The sequence below is a fragment of the Mustela putorius genome, unplaced genomic scaffold (genome assembly GCF_011764305.1).
Source record: "Mustela putorius furo isolate JIRA1106 unplaced genomic scaffold, ASM1176430v1.1 tig00000430_pilon_pilon_pilon, whole genome shotgun sequence".
In the NCBI taxonomy this organism is placed as follows: domain Eukaryota; kingdom Metazoa; phylum Chordata; class Mammalia; order Carnivora; family Mustelidae; genus Mustela; species Mustela putorius.
This window is the reverse complement of record NW_025421377.1, coordinates 12659710-12677193: the sequence shown is the minus strand read 5'-3', so window position 1 is coordinate 12677193 and position 17484 is coordinate 12659710.

Sequence of the window (17484 nt, the reverse complement as noted above, 5' to 3'; positions counted from 1 at the left end):
TAAACAGACTATGTCTTAAATTTATGTATAGATCATCAAATAATCATTTTAAATTTTGAAAAGGTGAGTTTAAAATTCATAAATTTTTGGTCATTTTAGATTATTGTATGATTCTTTTCATTTGCTGTGTTTCTCACTTGCTTTCACCATGTAGAATAAGCCATTTTCATTTTATAAATTTTTGATTTTCCCTTTATCTTTTTTTAGATATTAGAATTCTAAGAAGAGGGGGTGGTTTTTATTTGCTAACTCATTTAAAATTATTGGCAAGAATTGTATAATTCTGTTAAAGAATGGAAGTAGAATTAATGGTCATCTTTGTGAGGAGTGGGCTGCTACATTTGTACTTTTTTTCTACTTAAAATGTTTTGGCATTGTTCTCTCTTAGAAAGAAAGTATAGTTGTATATGATTTAAAGTCAATTTCCTGTGAGAAGGTCCAACTCAAAATAAAATATGGAGAAATTTACATTTGAAAATCTATGCTTAGAAATCATTTCAGAAGACATCAGTTTGAAGTGGATGATTACTTTGAGCCTTCTCTGTCCCAACCTTACCTTGGTCTTTATAAGTCTGCTATAGCTACCAGACTGCCCATCAAATCTACAGAGCTTGCCTATCTTTGACCCTTTTCCTGGATAGCCATCATCATTCAATCTGAAATATTAACATAGTTGTTTAACTCTCAGTACTTTAAAGTTACCTTCCATGTAGTTAAACATTATGACATTATAAGTCGATTTAAAAAAATCTAAAAACCAATACAACTTCAATAGGTCTGAATTTATATTTATGGATGAATTGAAAGTTAATCATATAACAGAATATCCAAGTAAAATACATTTACTTTGTATTTTGAAGTATCACAATTAAAAAGGACAATTCCAAGGAAAATAACTGCCATTCTTTAATTTTAAATCTTTGTTAGTTGAACGGATACAAGAGAAAACAACAAACAATCGTTATGTTTATAGACAAAAATATTAAAGCTATAGAAATAAGATAAGGCTGAATCTAGTTATTTTGGGATCCTTTTCGTAGGTGGCTATGAGAGTAATGGTTGGTAAGCATTATGAAAAAGAAACCATTGTAATGAACAAACAAAATGGTGATACACAGATAACAACACATGAAAAGAATAATATTCAACAATAAAAATTAATATGTGAGAAACATAAAAATCAGATATTGTTTGACAAAAATAAAAAATAGATGGACTAAGAAAATTAGGAGATATAAGAAAATAAGAAAAAATAAGTAAAATTACTGCTCTATTTTTAACTATCCAATTATTTTGTACAGCAAAAATGACTTACTCAGTGGCTCTTGAATAAGGAAATATAAACAGATTTCCCAAACCAGAACAATAGTGGGATGAAGGGGGAGTGGGACAGGGTAGGGAATATTGGATATTAAGAGGTGGCAATTTGTACCATATACTATAATTTGGATTTGGACAGCTTTTGGAAGTCTCTGGTAGTAAAAAGGATTTCTGCTTTTTGTCTTCTTGATGCAGGGTTTACATTTTGAGGGAAAAAACATACTAGTTTAAGGAAACAAATGAAAGACCTTTGGGTTTGAATATTTATTTTAATGAGAACAAAGCCCATTTGGATGAGAAAGGTGAAGAAAAAGCAAGTTTATGCTCCCCTGATGTGCTCTATGATCACGTCTGTCTTATCCAGTTCTAATTTTCTTTGATTTTAACTCATCTGTATGACCAGACATCTGTGAGTATTTATGCCTTTTTTGGTTATGTGCTGTCCCATTCTGGCTATCCATCAAATCCAGAACAGACTTCCCAGCAACGTTTTGTACAAAATGTAGAGTAGAATGATAACTGATTAGCATTACGTGATAAATGGACATTCTTCAGCTGAAACTGTAAAGTGCAAAACAGCTGAGACAACATATGAGCAGGAAATATAGTGCACAGTCTGTCTCTTGGTTTCTGTTCACACAGCTAATTTTTTACAGCTACAATTGAAAACTATATACAGCTTGAGTGTATATTCTATCCAACAAATTAAAAAAAAATAAGCTGATGCCCTTTTGTTTGCACATATTTGGGGGATGAAATTTCGATGACATATTACTTGGATGATATGTTTCTTAGTGGCAAATAGGAAAACATAATAGTAATAGTCAGGGTTGTTGATTTTAAGTATTCTGCTCAAGATCCTGAAGGACATAACACTCCCCAAAGAAATGCTCCAGTTTCATGTTATTTTATTCTTGTAACTCAAATTAATCCCTTGATGAATCTCTGAAATAGAAAGATTTAGATTAAAAACTCACAGCCTACGATGTAAATGAGAAAGTGAGACTGGTGGGGACCAAGATGAGAACTCCTGCCCCATCGCAGGACCCCAGCTCCTCCCCAACAGGCAGTTGTCTCCACTAATGAGCAGAGCAGTGTTCCCAAATATTTCAGTTTTTTAAAGGGGTTACATATCTAGAGATCCATATATTTTAAGTCAGAGTTTTCCTAATATAAAAATATTGATGTGTTCTTTCTAAAAAAAAAAAACACAGGGAACGCTGAACATGAACTGCTAAAAAGGCTTAATTCATTGGCTGTTGGTTTTTAACCTCTATCTTGGATATTTTTTTTTTTTTTTTTTTTTTTTTTTTTTTTTTTAAAGATTTTATTTATTTATCAGAGAGAGAGAGGGCGAGAGCAAGCACAGGCAGACAGAATAGCAGGCAGAGGCAGAGGGAGAAGCAGGCTCCCTGCCGAGCAAGGAGCCCGATGCGGGACTCGATCCCAGGACGCTGGGATCACGACCTGAGCCGAAGGCAGCTGCTTAACCAACTGAGCCACCCAGGCGTCCCACTATCTTGGATATTTTTAAAAAGCTTAAGGTCAGGGCGCCTGGGTGGCTCAGTGGGTTAAGCCGCTGCCTTCAGCTCAGGTCATGATCTCAGGGTCCTGGGATCGAGTCCCGCATCAGGCTCTCTGCTCAGCAGGGAGCCTGCTTCCCTCTCTCTCTCTCTCTGCCTGCCTCTCCATCTACTTGTGATTTCTCTCTGTCAAATAAATAAATAAAATCTTAAAAAAAAAAAAAAAAAAAAGCTTAAGGTCATACAGTGCTCACAAAAGCTGACAGTTAAATATAGTTAAAACATACCAAACAACTATTAAAGTTTAAACATCAGTCTTACATTACTTTGCATCTACAACCATCTTGGTTGGTTTATCAAAGCATCAATGTATGATAAAGCATCAATGTATGATAGAGTATTAAATCAAGTAGTAGTCTATGACACTTATTTTTTATTAATTAGTACTTTACCAGTTAGACTGGAAGAATCCTAATAGATTCTCTTATTCAGTTCACTCACTGTAGAGATAAAAACAATTAGAGTTCAAGATTTAGGTGATGAGACCAAAGCATTACAGAAAAGTAATAAGCAATGGCCAGCACCCTGGTGTTTCTGCCATAGTTCCTTTCAGCGCCCTCTTCACTACATCAGCCTTCTCTAATTGTAATAATGGGAACAAGAGTTAGATTATAATTTACTTAGACCCAACTGTGAAGAGGAGGAGTTTTTAGCAAATAGCTTGAGGCAATGTCAAGGAGAGTGTTTACCTTCAGAAAAGAACCCACTGGTTTTACATACTTCTGGTCAGTTTCAGTGCCCTCAAATCCAAAGGGTGACAGGGTGTTTCTTTGGTACGCTAAGTACAATTTTTTAAACTTAACAAACTGCAATTCTTGTTAACTTATTTTGTTATTTTTCCTTAATAGTTACACAACTGAATTTCTTTAATATTTTAAACATAAGAAACTGTAAATTCAAACTGTAAATTCAAATATGCTGAGTAACATTTTAGCTAATCAAAACTAGAAATATTTAAAAAATTTAAAAATTGGTCCATATAATTAATATTTGTTTTAGTTCAGAGATTAAACAAATCATATTTGTCATCATAGTGGTCTGTTCATTAATGTCTAAAAATCTAATAACTGTGTCAAAGCTTTAACATTTCTAATTGTAATTCTTCACTGGCCTCTGGGTGTTCATTTCCCTCCCATGGATCAGAATAAATTAAAATTTAGATAATTACATCCATTTCATCAGGAAATGATAGTTTTTTTTCTATTTCCTGTGAAGCATAATGCTAATATATTTTTGTTCATGAAGGCAGTGGACATGTATCTTCTAGTTAGATTTTACACTTCATTCAAATAATGAACTAATTTTTGGTAGAGTTATACTAGATTTTGTGCACATTTTTTATTTGTTTTGTTTGGAAAACAATTCCCAATAGCATTTAAAACCTTTGCAATATGTTCTATTGAAATTTTGAAGATATAGTTAAATCTGACACTTGATCTTTTAAAAAAATTTGAAAATTTGTCATTTTTAAAAAATATTATTTTCCCAAATTCTTTATTAATCTTACAAGAGTTTTATTAAGGCCCATTTTCACTTCTAAAAATATTCAAGAAAATCTATTATCATATGCATTGAGTAAAATATATATTTTTACTCAGTATAAAATGACTTTAATCATGTTTGCATTTTGTCCTTTGAGTAATCAATTGCTTTGTGCTGTCCCAGGAATTCACAGGTACCATATTTTAGATGTCTCACCTTATGTATGTATTATTTATCTTCTGGCTCTAACCTTTACCTCTACCACATATTTTGTGTCCCATTTTCAAAGATTACATAATAAATCAATTTTTAATATGCTAATGACTGTAAAATATTAGGTCAAGTAAGTTTAATAGTGGATATTCACAAATAGTGCCCTAATCTAAGATAGAAATTCAGTTTTATGGTCATGTTAACCTTGAAGATCCATCCTGGGGCTGTTAGCTGCCAGACAATAAAATCCATCCACTGCTTCTTTTGTAATGTACCTGGTCACTGGTATTAATTATTACCTTATTCTGTTTTGTGTTGACATCCCAACCTGTTTCCAAAACCCTCAGCTGTTAATATTGAGAACACGTTTAATACCTTGGATCTTACTTTGTCCCTCAAACTTGGGTTTTAGTACTATTTCTCTTATCTTTAGCTTTGGCTTTCCTCTTTGACCAAGATTTGTACTAGTTTCCTTAAAACAAAATGGGTTTGTGTTAAGCAAGAAAGATGGGGAAATGGATGTAATATTGAAACATCCAACAATATTTTGGAGAAATAATACACATGATATTTCACAAAATTAAACCATAGACTCTCAGTGTTGAAATGTTGTTTCAGTACTTAGAATGTAAACATGCATAACTAGAGTGAACTCAGTTACCTTTAATGTCAAGAATTTATGTTGATTTTATGTGGGCACAATAATATTAGTTTCATGAAGCTGTTCAGTGCTTTCTCCAGAGAAATGTAAGCAAACATATTCCTAGAGGAATGTATGAAATGTTAATTATTTCTAAGATGATGTATCTTGAGAGTCCCTAGACAATATTCCCATGACATTTGGTAAGATTTCATTTCAATACTTAAACTCTCTTTATTACAGTTTCCAGAACTATGGTATTTTTTTCCCATGGTACTTTGGAATTTTGATTTTATTATAGGAACACTATTAATGTTCTGTATGTAGTAAAGGTAGGGTTTATATTTTCTGTAATCCCAGTAAGTGCTTCGATTAAGCTATATAGTTCAATGAATAGAAGGGTAAGAAGCAGGTGGGAACTTCAAAGATCCAGACAAAAGCAAAGCTTAGATATTCCCTGCATTCCTTTCACCCACATATTACCTGAGGCAGATGGATGAGAGGAGTTGCCTAAACATTGCTGTTGTGTTACCTCATTCTTTCCTCATTATTTTCTATTATTTCATAATCACCTTTATTGTTTCATGCATTACATGTTATTTTCCACCTCATTTGTCCTCATATAAAAAGTCAGTGCATAAACAAAGACCCTTTTCATTGATGAACATGTATGGCTTTTCAGCAACATGCAAGGACTAGTGTATTCTGCAGTGGATGAAGGAGTGACTGGGTGCATATTTATATATGTATGCGACTATGAGATTATAGCAACATCTTTCTGTAAACTGGAACCTTCCCGATCATATATGCTTAATGAATAAGAATTGCTTAAAGACTGCCTTACATATAAGAAAGAATAAGAACTCCAAAGATATTTCTGAGGTTTAGGAAGGCACATACTACCCCATCTACTACTCCACCTGTCCCCAGTCTTCTTTTTTCCCACTCATTCATTGATGCTTGCAATTCTGCTGTCAGAATTTGATTTCTGTTTACAGCTTTCTGACCTGCTAACAATAATTATTTTGGGGAGATATAAACCTTAAATACTTAGTCATTCGTGTAAATTTTAAAAATGGAGGACTTTTTTTAGTGGGAGCTTGTGGAATGATTATGAGAGTCCCAGCAATCTTAAAGGGGGAAAAAGAAATTCAGTATTTGTATGAGCATCAAAGAAACAATTGAAAGGTACACACTAGGCTCTTAATATGGGTTATCATGAAGTTAAGACTTGACTGGCATGATGAAGAGGGGTAGATACGTGATTTTTAAAATTTATATATTTTTGCATCTTATAATAAATACATATTGTTTTGTAATAAAATACAGTAAAGAATGAAAATTAAAAATAGCGTGGGGGAAAAGAAGGCCATTTAGTGGGAACAGGTCCTTTATAGAAGACATTGATCCTTAAATTTTTCATAATTTTACTCAGAACTGCTCTATGAATGTCACAGGGTGGCTATGAAATAAGTTTGATGTGGCCCATTAATGAAGGTTTCGTGAATCTAGTATGTAGGTTGGAAGCTTCAGCTGTGATGATTCCCCAAACAGATGGTATTAAAAATTATTCTGGAGTACTGCTAGTTTAATTAACCTACTATTGTGGCTGCATATTATCATCTGGCACTAGATAAGCAGCCCTGTAGGAGGGCCTAACTTTACTCCTGTGTAAACAACAACAACAAAACAAATAATAGAGATTTGACCTTTAAACACTGTTACAAAATTAAACCAGCAAAAACAAAAGTTGATTGCCACGATAAAATAATATACTTGTGAAATGTGAAAAAAATTTTACATGAACACCAAAACATATAAATTAGTACCACCCATTCTGGGAAGAAGAGTGGTGTGTCATATAAATACTAAAACTCAAAAATCCCTCTTCTGGAAGATAGTCTTAAGAAAAAAGTCAACAGCAGAAATAAAATTTATGGGCACTGAGATTCTAATTTTATTATTATCTCTATCATTGAAATGTCATTAACTTGATTAGTAATGGATCATTCATTTGTTGATTTTAGCACACCGTTATCATATGATGATAAAAATATAAAATCTCGTGTGTATCATAATACACCTTATATGGAAAAGGGTAAGGATTAAAGAGAATGTTAAAATGAAAATAACTGTTACAGTGGTGGAATGATGACTAATTAAACATTTCTGAACATTTATAACTTTTCCCCTTAATATAAAAAAATAATCTTTTATATGGCTGAGTAATATTCCATTGTGGATTTATATATTACCCATTCATCAGTGGGTGGACGTTTGGGTTGAAATCTTGCCATTTATAACAATGTGAATGGAGCTAGAGAGTATTATGCTGAGTGAGGTAAGTCAGTCAGAGAAAGTCAAACACCAAATGATTTCACTCACATGTGGAATTTAAGAAAGAAAACAAATGATCAAAAGAGAGACAGAGGCAAACCAAGAAACAGACTCTGAACTATAGAGAGCAAACTGATAGTTACCAGAGGGGAGATGGGTGGGGGATGGGTGAAATAGGTGAGGAGATTAAGGAAGGTGCTTGTGATGAGAGCTGGGTGTTGTATGGAAGGGTTGAATCACTATATTATACACCTGAAACTAATATTACACTATACCCTTTTATTTTTATATAAGAGCTGCCACAAATATTAACCATCAACATATCTTTAGAAATTCTGACTTCATGTGTCTGGGGTAGTGCTGGATGCTGGAATTTTTAAAGTTTATATATTTTTGTTATTAATTTTAAATTGTATACTTAATTTGTATTATTTTTAAAGTGTGCATGTGTTAAATATTAATGAAGTTGGACAACTCTGGCCATCTAATTCCAGAACATTTTCATCACCCCCAAAAGAAAACTGTCACACGTTAACAGTTATTCCCCATTTTCCCTTCATGCAGCTCCTGAAAGCTGCTATGCTAAGTTTCTGTTTGTATGGATTTGCCTTTTCCTGACATTTCATATAATGGTGTAAATACAAATATACAATAAAAAATGTAAATTTGTGTGTACCATAATTTCACTTAAATGGATAAACCTAAAATTGGATGTTATGATGAAAATAATTATGTTATGGGGGGGGATAATGAGTATTTTTTGTGTATAATAACTTTTTTGGCTATGATTAATAATCTGAGAGATGTATACATATGAAAGGACTAAATATAAAAAGGAAGTATAGGGGCGCCTGGGTGGCTCAGTGGGTTAAGCTGCTGCCTTCGGCTCAAGTCATGATCTCAGGGTCCTGGGATCGAGCCCCGCATCGGACTCTCTGCTCAGCAGGGAGCATGCTTCCTACTCTCTCTCTGCCTGCCTCTCTGCCTGCTTGTGATCTCTCTCTGTCAAATAAATAAATAAAATATTTTAAAAAAATAAAAAGGAAGTACAACAATTTTAAAAATTTTATGTGGTTCTATTTATCTAGCTTCTTTTATGTTGTTCGTGTTTTTGGTGTCATATGTGAAAAACCAGTACCTAATCTAAGGTCATGAGGTTTGCCCTTCTGTTTTCATCTCTCAGCTTTAGCTTTTATATTTGATCCCATGATCCATTTTGAATCATTTTTGTGTAAGGAAGGAATACAACTTCATTCTTTTGTAGATGGATATCCAGTTTTCACAGCAACATTTGCCGAAAAGACTGGGCTTTTCCGTCTGAGTATCTTATCACCTTTGTCAAAATCAGTTGACCAAAAATTTAAGGATTTAGTTTTGAATTCTCAATCTATTCCATTCTTCTATTCTTTTTCTTTCTTTCTTTTCTTTTTTTTTTTTTTAAAGATTTTATTTATTTATTTGACAGAGAGAAAGATCACAAGTAGGCAGAGAGGCAGGTAGAGAGAGGGGGAAGCAGGCTCCCCACTGAGCAGAGACCCTGATGCAGGGCTCGATCCCAGGACCTTGGGATCATGACCTGAGCCGAAGGCAGAGGCTTAACCCACTGAGCCACCCAGGTGCCCCTCTATTCTTCTATTCTTATGTCAATATCACATTGTTCTTAATTACCATGACTTCGTAGTAAATTTTGCAATCAGAAACAAATTTGTTCCTCTTTTCTTGAGGTCGGGTTTATTTATTTATTTATTTAATATATTGGACCCCTTGAATTGCTGTATAAATTTTTTTGGATCAGTTTGTTAATTTCTGCAACTGAGATATTTATTGGAGTTGTACTGAATCAGCACATCAATTTTGGGAGTATTTCCAATTGTATTAGTTTCTTGGGACTGCTGCTGTATAAAGTACGACAACCTGACTGGCCTAAACAACAGAAATTTATTTTCTCACATTTCTGGAAACTAGACATCTGAGATCAAGTTTTCAGCAGAATTGGTCCCTTTTGAAGGCTAGGAGGTAAAATCTATTCCATGTCTCTCTCCCAGAAGTAGGTGATTGGTTGGCAATATTTGAGCTTCCTTATAGATAGTATACTCCATTTGTCTTCATATTGTCTTTCTTCTACACACATTTCTTTATAGTCACATGACTCTCTTTTTTATAAGGACATCAAAATTATTGGATTAGGAACCCATCCTATTCCAATACAACCTCATCTTAATTTAACCAATTACATATGCAACAACCCAATATCCGAATGAAGTTGCATTCTGTGGTGTTGAGCGTTAGGGTTCTAACATAGAAATTTTAGGTAGACATAATTTAAGACACAACTCCAAGTCACTAATATTTGTCTTCTGACCCTATACATGGATTTTTTTTCATTGATTTATGACTTCTTTATTATCTGTCAATAAAATGTTACAGTTTTTAGTATATGCATCTTATATTTCTTTTGTTCAACTGATTCTTAATTTTTAAATATTTTGATGCCATTTTTAATGGAATTCTAGTTGATACTTGAACAAAGCAGGCATTAAGGGTGCCAACCCTCTATAGAGTTAAAAATGTGTGTATAGGGGCACCTGGGTGGCTCAGTGGGTTAAGCCGCTGCCTTCGGCTCAGGTCATGATCTCGGGGTCCTGAGATTGAGTCCCGCATCGGGCTCTCTGCTCAGCGGGGAGCCTGCTTCCCTCTCTCTCTCTCTCTGCCTGCCTCTCCATCTACTTGTGATTTCTCTCTGTCAAATAAATAAATAAAATCTTTTTAAAAAAAATGTGTGTATAATGTTTGACTCCCCCAAAACTTAACTACTAATAGCCCAGTATTAAGTGGAAGCCTTACCAATAACACAAGCAGTCTAATAATAGATATTTTGTGTGTCAGATGTATTGTATACTGTATCCTTACAATAAAGCAGACTATAGAAAAGAAAATGCTATTAAGAAAATGATAAGGAAGAGAAAATACACGTATGGTACCAAACTCTATTTCTTCCAAAAAACCCCCCCAAAACCCCACACATAAAAGTGGGTCTGTGGATTTCAAATCTGTGTTGTTCAAGGGTCAACTATACTTTCTTAATTTTATTTTTAGATTATTCATTGCTAATATATAAAAATTCAGTTGATTTTTGTATGTTGATCTAGGATCTTGCAAAATTGCTGTGCTTATTTATTAGTTCTAACAGTTTTTGTATGGAATCTTTAGGATTTTCTATATACAAGATCTCACTTTTTCATCTCTGAGTAATGTTACCTCTTCCTTTCCAGTATGGATGCCTTTTATCTATTTTTCTTGCCCAGTTGCTATGGATAGAATCTTCAATATAATGATGAATAGAAGTGGCAAAAAAGATATCCCTGTCTTTCCTAATCACAGGAAAAAGTTTTCAGTCTTTTTGTATAAAGTATGGTGTTAGCTGTGAGTTTTTCCTTAATGCTCTTTTATCAATCAGGTTGAGGAATTTACCCTATTTAAAAAAAATTTTTTTTTAAAGATTTTATTTATTTATTTGACAGAGAGATTACAAGTAGGCAGAGAGAGAGAGAGAGAGGAGGAAGCAGGCTCCCTGCTGAGCAGAGAGCCCGATGTGGGACTCGATCCCAGGACCCTGAGATCATGACCTGAGCCGAAGGCAGCGGCTTAACCCACTGAGCCACCCAGGCGCCCCTAAAAAAATTTTTTTAAGTGGTTTTACTGGGAAAGTATTTTGGGATTTTTGTTTATTTGTTTGTTTGTTTTGCTTTTTTGTATTTTTATTTCTGCATCTATTGAGATGATTTTTTTTTTTTTTAGTTTTAGTTTTAGCTATATGGTATATTACAATGATTGAATTTGTATGTTGAACAAACATTGAATTCCTGTGATAAATCGTACTTGGTCAATGTATATAATCCTTTTCATGTTGCTGGAATTATGTTTGCTAGTGTCTTTTAAATATTTTTTGCAACTATATTTGCAAGCGATATTGTAGGAAGCCCTTTCTTAACCCTTCCAAAGGTAGCTCCTTGACACTGGCATTTTTAAGAGCTCCTTACTTTAGTGAGCAGAGCTGACCATGTCACAAAGCTGAACTACCTTTGTTCTTGAATAAACAAGAACTACATTTCCTCACTGAACCAGACCTATTTCTGGTATTTTAGTGTGTTTAGAACTATTAAGGTTTAGTTTTCTTTGCCATTTCTGAGCAGGTCAAACCTCTTTATCATTCTTCTCCTGTGTCCTTCTCCTCATATTTTATCTGTACTTTGGATTTTCTTTTTTCCATTTCTGCAAGTCTCAGAACACAGCTTATAGATCAGGGCAGCTTTATTTTATTTTTGCTGAAATTGCCTAGCAATATTATTTTATTCATTATGAATTGTTACTAAACTTGATCCTGCTTGTTCCATACATGTCTTCTAACATATTGGTGTGTTGAGAGTTTGCTTTTATTGGGAAAAGATACTGAATTCTTTAACGTTCTTCTGCCTTTCTTACACTCACAGTGATGTCCCAAATCAATCCAATGTATTCGGTGAGAAAATAAAACCCTGTCTAATTGTACTGAAATTCTAACTTTGGAGTCATAAAATATCATTTCTGTGATAATCTCCACTTTGCATGAAGATACTCTTTAATTGTTCTGAATCATGTTAAAATACTAGAAGTCCCTGTGATTTAAGAAATTTAGTCTTTAGTTAGTAAGGAACAAGCCTGCTTCAAGTATGTTAATGTGATTTCCATTATTTTATACTCTTCTTATTTGCTTAGGTACTGAACTTCTAAATAGTTTAGAAATGCTTCAGGTAGGACTGTGAAAGAAAAACATGTCCTGAAAAAGGAGAGAAGAGAAAAGAGGTAAATATGCTAGGGTTCCCTGGCATTCATTGCTGGAGGGTATAGTGTGGAGGTGGTGGTATATGGCATAGATTTATTGCTTTGAGTATCATGTATATCCTGGGTGTATATTCCAAGTGCAGTTCGAGAAATGTCTCTATCTCAGTGCAGCTCTGCTCCGGGGGCTAAATGTTTCCCAGCATTTTGTGAAATTATTCTCCATGGGTAAATGGATAAATAAATGAAATGGTTAAATATATCAATGGAAATTTGGTATACTCTTTCAAAATAAAACAATGGATAAGTCTTCCTGATGCTACCATGTCAGTAAAAGGATTAAAACAAGGAATCTTGTCAGTGGAAAATAGAAGGTGAAAGAATTGCCAATAATAGCAGTAGTGAATCTCTAGGAGAACAATGGAAGGCTTAAGTCCATATTATATATATATTTTTTAGTGGGGCTTTGCCAGCCAGGCCTCTTTCATTTAAAGTATCTGCAAGTTATTGGTGGAGGAAGTCCTGATGGAACAAGAGGGAGAGAGCCTGAGAAATGCCTGTTCCATACGTGTCTACCTGCATGTTTTTACAGTTTCCCTGGCTCATTGCATTTTTCCAGTTATTAGTTTTATTCTATGGACTTCTTTCTTTCACTCTGTTTCTACTTCTGAAAATGCTTTTGTTAAATCAACAGTGACATCACTCTTCAGTCCAGTTCACACTTTCCACTCTCTTTTTTCTTATAGGACCTCTTTGCCACATTCATGCAGTTGATCCCTCTCATCTTGAAATTCTTTCCTTCCTCGGCTTCCAAGCCTATATTATTTCTCCTTTCCTTCCCTCCTCATTCGCAACCACGTGTAAGACTCTTTCTGACTTTTCTTTTTCCATGTTCCTTAATAATAGAGTACTTAAGAGTTCCATCATCAATCCTCTTCTCATCAGTGAGTTCACCTGGATAGTCCAAAGCCAATGACTCCCACATAATAATTCCTAGACTAAACATCTTTTTTTTCTGAGCTCCATACTCATATTTCCAATAGACTTTTTGGTAGTTCCTCCTCATTGATAAATGGTGTCTTACATCTAAAACAAAAATATTTCTATGTTTCAAAACACGCCTTTCTTCCTGTATTTATATTTTCCTGCATTTGTTATTTTGTTTAATTGCATAACTGTCCAATGAATTGCCCAGACTACACTCCAGAAGCTACTCTAACCTACTGTCTACTTCTCATTTACCACATCTGGTCAGTCAGGAGGCCATTCAGAGTCTATCTTCTTAATGCCTCTTCTTTCCTCCTTTACTGCCATGGTTAAAACAAATTCCCTAATAAATACTTTTTATGCAATACAGGAGTGGGAGAGGAGAAATAAAGTAGGGAAGGAAGGAGAATGAATCAGTGAACACAATATCTAGGTGGCTGCCTCTAAGTGTGACTGTTAGACATGAGAACCCATCCTCTGAGATCCTATATCCTATGTTTCAGGACTGGGAAAGTGAGAGGTTAAGGAAAGGTTGGAAGAATTTATCAATGTGTTCTCATATCCTGCTAGTCAAAGATTTGTCCCAGGACTTTCATAGGCTCACACTTTTGGATCATATATATGTGAGTGTCAAGTGGGCCATAGACGTCAACAGGGAAGCCGCAAGACTAGAGACACAAGGCATACAACCATCAAGGCCATCTGGGGAAATGCTGTCAGATTGCAAACAGCTGAGGTCTGACAGAGCCATGCAGAGATAGCTATTCCTGAGTGGATCTGGAATCTGGATCTCTTATAAAACAAGGTGGTAGACACCTCTTATGAAATATGGACTCTTATGAAATATTTCATAAGAGGTGTCTAGCACACTTTCTAACCCTTTGTCCTTCTTTCCTTCATCTAGTCTATTTTCTGCAGTGCCAGCAGCCTGGTCTTTTAAATTGTGAATCCTACCAATCCAGTCTTAAAATACTTTAGTGATTCCACAAAGCTCGTATGACAAATTAGAAATTTCTTAATATCAAATAAAAGGGATTCGTGACTTTACGTACCTGGGTGGCTCAGTCAGTTAAGCATCTGCCTTTGGCTTGGGTTATGATCCTGGGGTCCTGGGATCCAGCGCCACATCAGGCTCCCTGCTCACTGGGGAGCCTGCTTCTCCCTCTTCCTCTGCTATTGCCCCTGCTTCTGTTCTTTCTCTCTCTGTGTCTCAAATGAATAAGTAAAATCTTAAAAAAAAAAAAAAAAAGGTTTCATGACCAAATCTTATTTATCTTTGTAGAATTTGTAACACTTCTGCACATTTTCCCTAGGAAACAACCATGGGGGAATTATCAATATTTTATGTGTGTTTGTTGACTTGTGCTGTCATCTGCTAAGGGTGCTCCACTGACCACCATTTACAGTGGCATGGACACCACTTTTTATGTGATACGTTCTTTGCCATCTCCTCACATAACTAAGTAGTTCTTTTTCTAAACTTCTCTAACATCTGGTTCATATTTGAATATAGCATACAATAAAATGGCTTAAAAATTAGTTTACATATATAAGCTAGCGATTGCTTTCTATTCAGTTTGGTATTACCTGGGATTAGCAAAAGTCCTACCATCATCCAAATTGTACTTAATGAAGTAGGTTATATGAATGAATAAATCTTATGGTTGCCTCTGCCAAAATAATTTTAACTTGAATTTTAGTCTGCAATAACCAATCTTTGCCTGCTATTTTTTACACATTTATGTGTATTTTGTTTTGTTTTTCCAATTGATTCATTTATGTTCCAGTGTTCTGATTCTTCAGCCAGATTTTAAATTGTGAGAAGAGGACGTTTCTTCTACTTTGTGTTTTCCATTACATCGTGCACAGAAAAAAATCTCAGTAGTCACTATTGACTTTGTTCAACAAGTGAAGGAATAAAACAAATAGTTTACCTGCATTATTTACACTGTTGCTTGCTTGCTTCTATTTCTTTTAATATCAAAAGTTGGAAGCTTAGGTAAGGAATATTCCAGTTCTTGCTTTTTCCAGTCATTCTGTTTTATTCTGTTTGTGAGTTGGTGAAATTAGCTCTGAAATACCAAAAGCAGTTTCTTCTGAATTCTACAAGTATTTTGGATATCAGGAACTTTTTAACACTACCTTAAGAGAACTGTGATGGTGTTTTTATACCCTCTGGTGAATCCAGAATTTTGAGGAACCTATGCAGTGATTGATAAGAATTATAGTACAGAACTGTGGGACTGAACTATTGCTCAAAGATTTACTGTGGATAGCATGTGCAAATACATGAATGATGACTGCTCATTATTTTTGATAATGAATAGAATAACATATTCTCTTTCTGAATCAATTGATACAGAATCGTCGTTCTTTTTCTAATATGTAGAAGAATATGAAGAAGTATCTCTAGGAAAACTATCATATATCTGATATATGAAAGAGAAGTAGGGCTAATATAAGGAAATGGATAGTTCTATTTATATAGCGAGGTCACCTTTTCCTTCTTTCTTTTTTACTACTTGTAGTTGCAAGTGCTTTCGTTATTTAGAGAGATAGTTTTTAAGTTAGAGGAAATATCTAAAGTTAAATGCATGATCCCTCAAATTAATTAATGAAGCTGTTGTTGTGTTTTAAAAATCTCATGTGAAAAATGAAAAGAATAATTTTAAACTGAACAATTTTTGTAATTGAAGTATAACTGACATATAATATCTTATTAGTTTCAGGTGTACAATTCAATAATTCAATATTTTCACATATTACAAAATGATTCCCATGATAAGTCCAGTTACCATCTGTAACCATATGAGGGTATTACGATTTTATTGACTGTATTCCCTATGCTGTACATTACATCCCCACAACTTATTTACTTTATGAAAGGAAGTACCCCTTCATTCCTTTCACCTATTTTCCTGCCTTCCAAACTCTCCCCACTTTGGTAACCAACCATTCGTTTCTATATCTATGAGTCTGTTTCTGTTTTGTTTTGTTGGTTGTTTGTTGCGTTTCTTAGACTCCACATAATCATTTGGTATCAATATGGTATTTGTCTTTCTCTGGTCTATTTCACTTAACATATATCCTCTAGGTCTCACTATGTTGTCGCAAATGGCAAGATTTAATGGTTTTTATGGCTGAGTAATATTTCATTATATATATACAACATCTTTGTTTTTTTTTTAAGGTTTTATTTATTTACTTGTGTGAGAGAGAGAGAGAGCACACACAAGCAGCAGGAGCAATAGGCTCCCCTCCAAGCAGTGCCCCTGATGCAGGACTCCATCCCAGGACCTGGGAACATGACCTGAGCCAAAGGCAGACACTTAACCAACTGAAACACCCAGGCATCCTAATATACCACATCTTCTTTATCCGTTCATATATCGACAGACACTTGGGTGCTTTCTTATCTTGGCTATTGTAAGTAACACTACAATAAAATAGGGATGTTTATATCTCTTCAACAGTGTTTATGTTCTTTGGATAAATACACAGATGTGGAATTGCTGGACATAAGATAGTTCTACTTTTCTTAATTTATTTTTTCTTGAGGAAATCTCCATACTGTTGTTCATAATGGCTGTACCATTCTACATTCCTGCCAATAATGTATGAGAGTTCCTAAAATAAGATAATTTTTAAAAAGGACAAATTTGTCCCATCTTTCTTGCTTCTGTGTTGCCTAAAACACACCAAGTAAATAGGAAAATTTCTCTTTTACTTTATCTCTTCCCTTCTCACTTTTCTTGTTTTCCCCTTGTCTTCTCTGGGAATAAGATTGATTTAGGGCAGCTTAGGGAAAATGGGGAATAAAAAGCTATCCGAAAAAACATCATTCTCTTTTAAATCCTGAATTGATTCCAATGTGTCACGCTTATTTTATTTCTTTACTCATTATTTCTATTACTAGCTAGTCGTCATTAATTCATTATTAATTTTGAATGTTCCTTCATGCAAGAGGTATATATTCTCCTTGTTTTCTTTAGAAGTCTTAGTGCTTAGAGGAAGGAAATTTGGTCTGGTACCCTGGAAGTCTACCTCAGTGTTTTAATCAGGAAATAGGTAGTTCTGACTTGGACTGAAATAAGGCTTGCCACA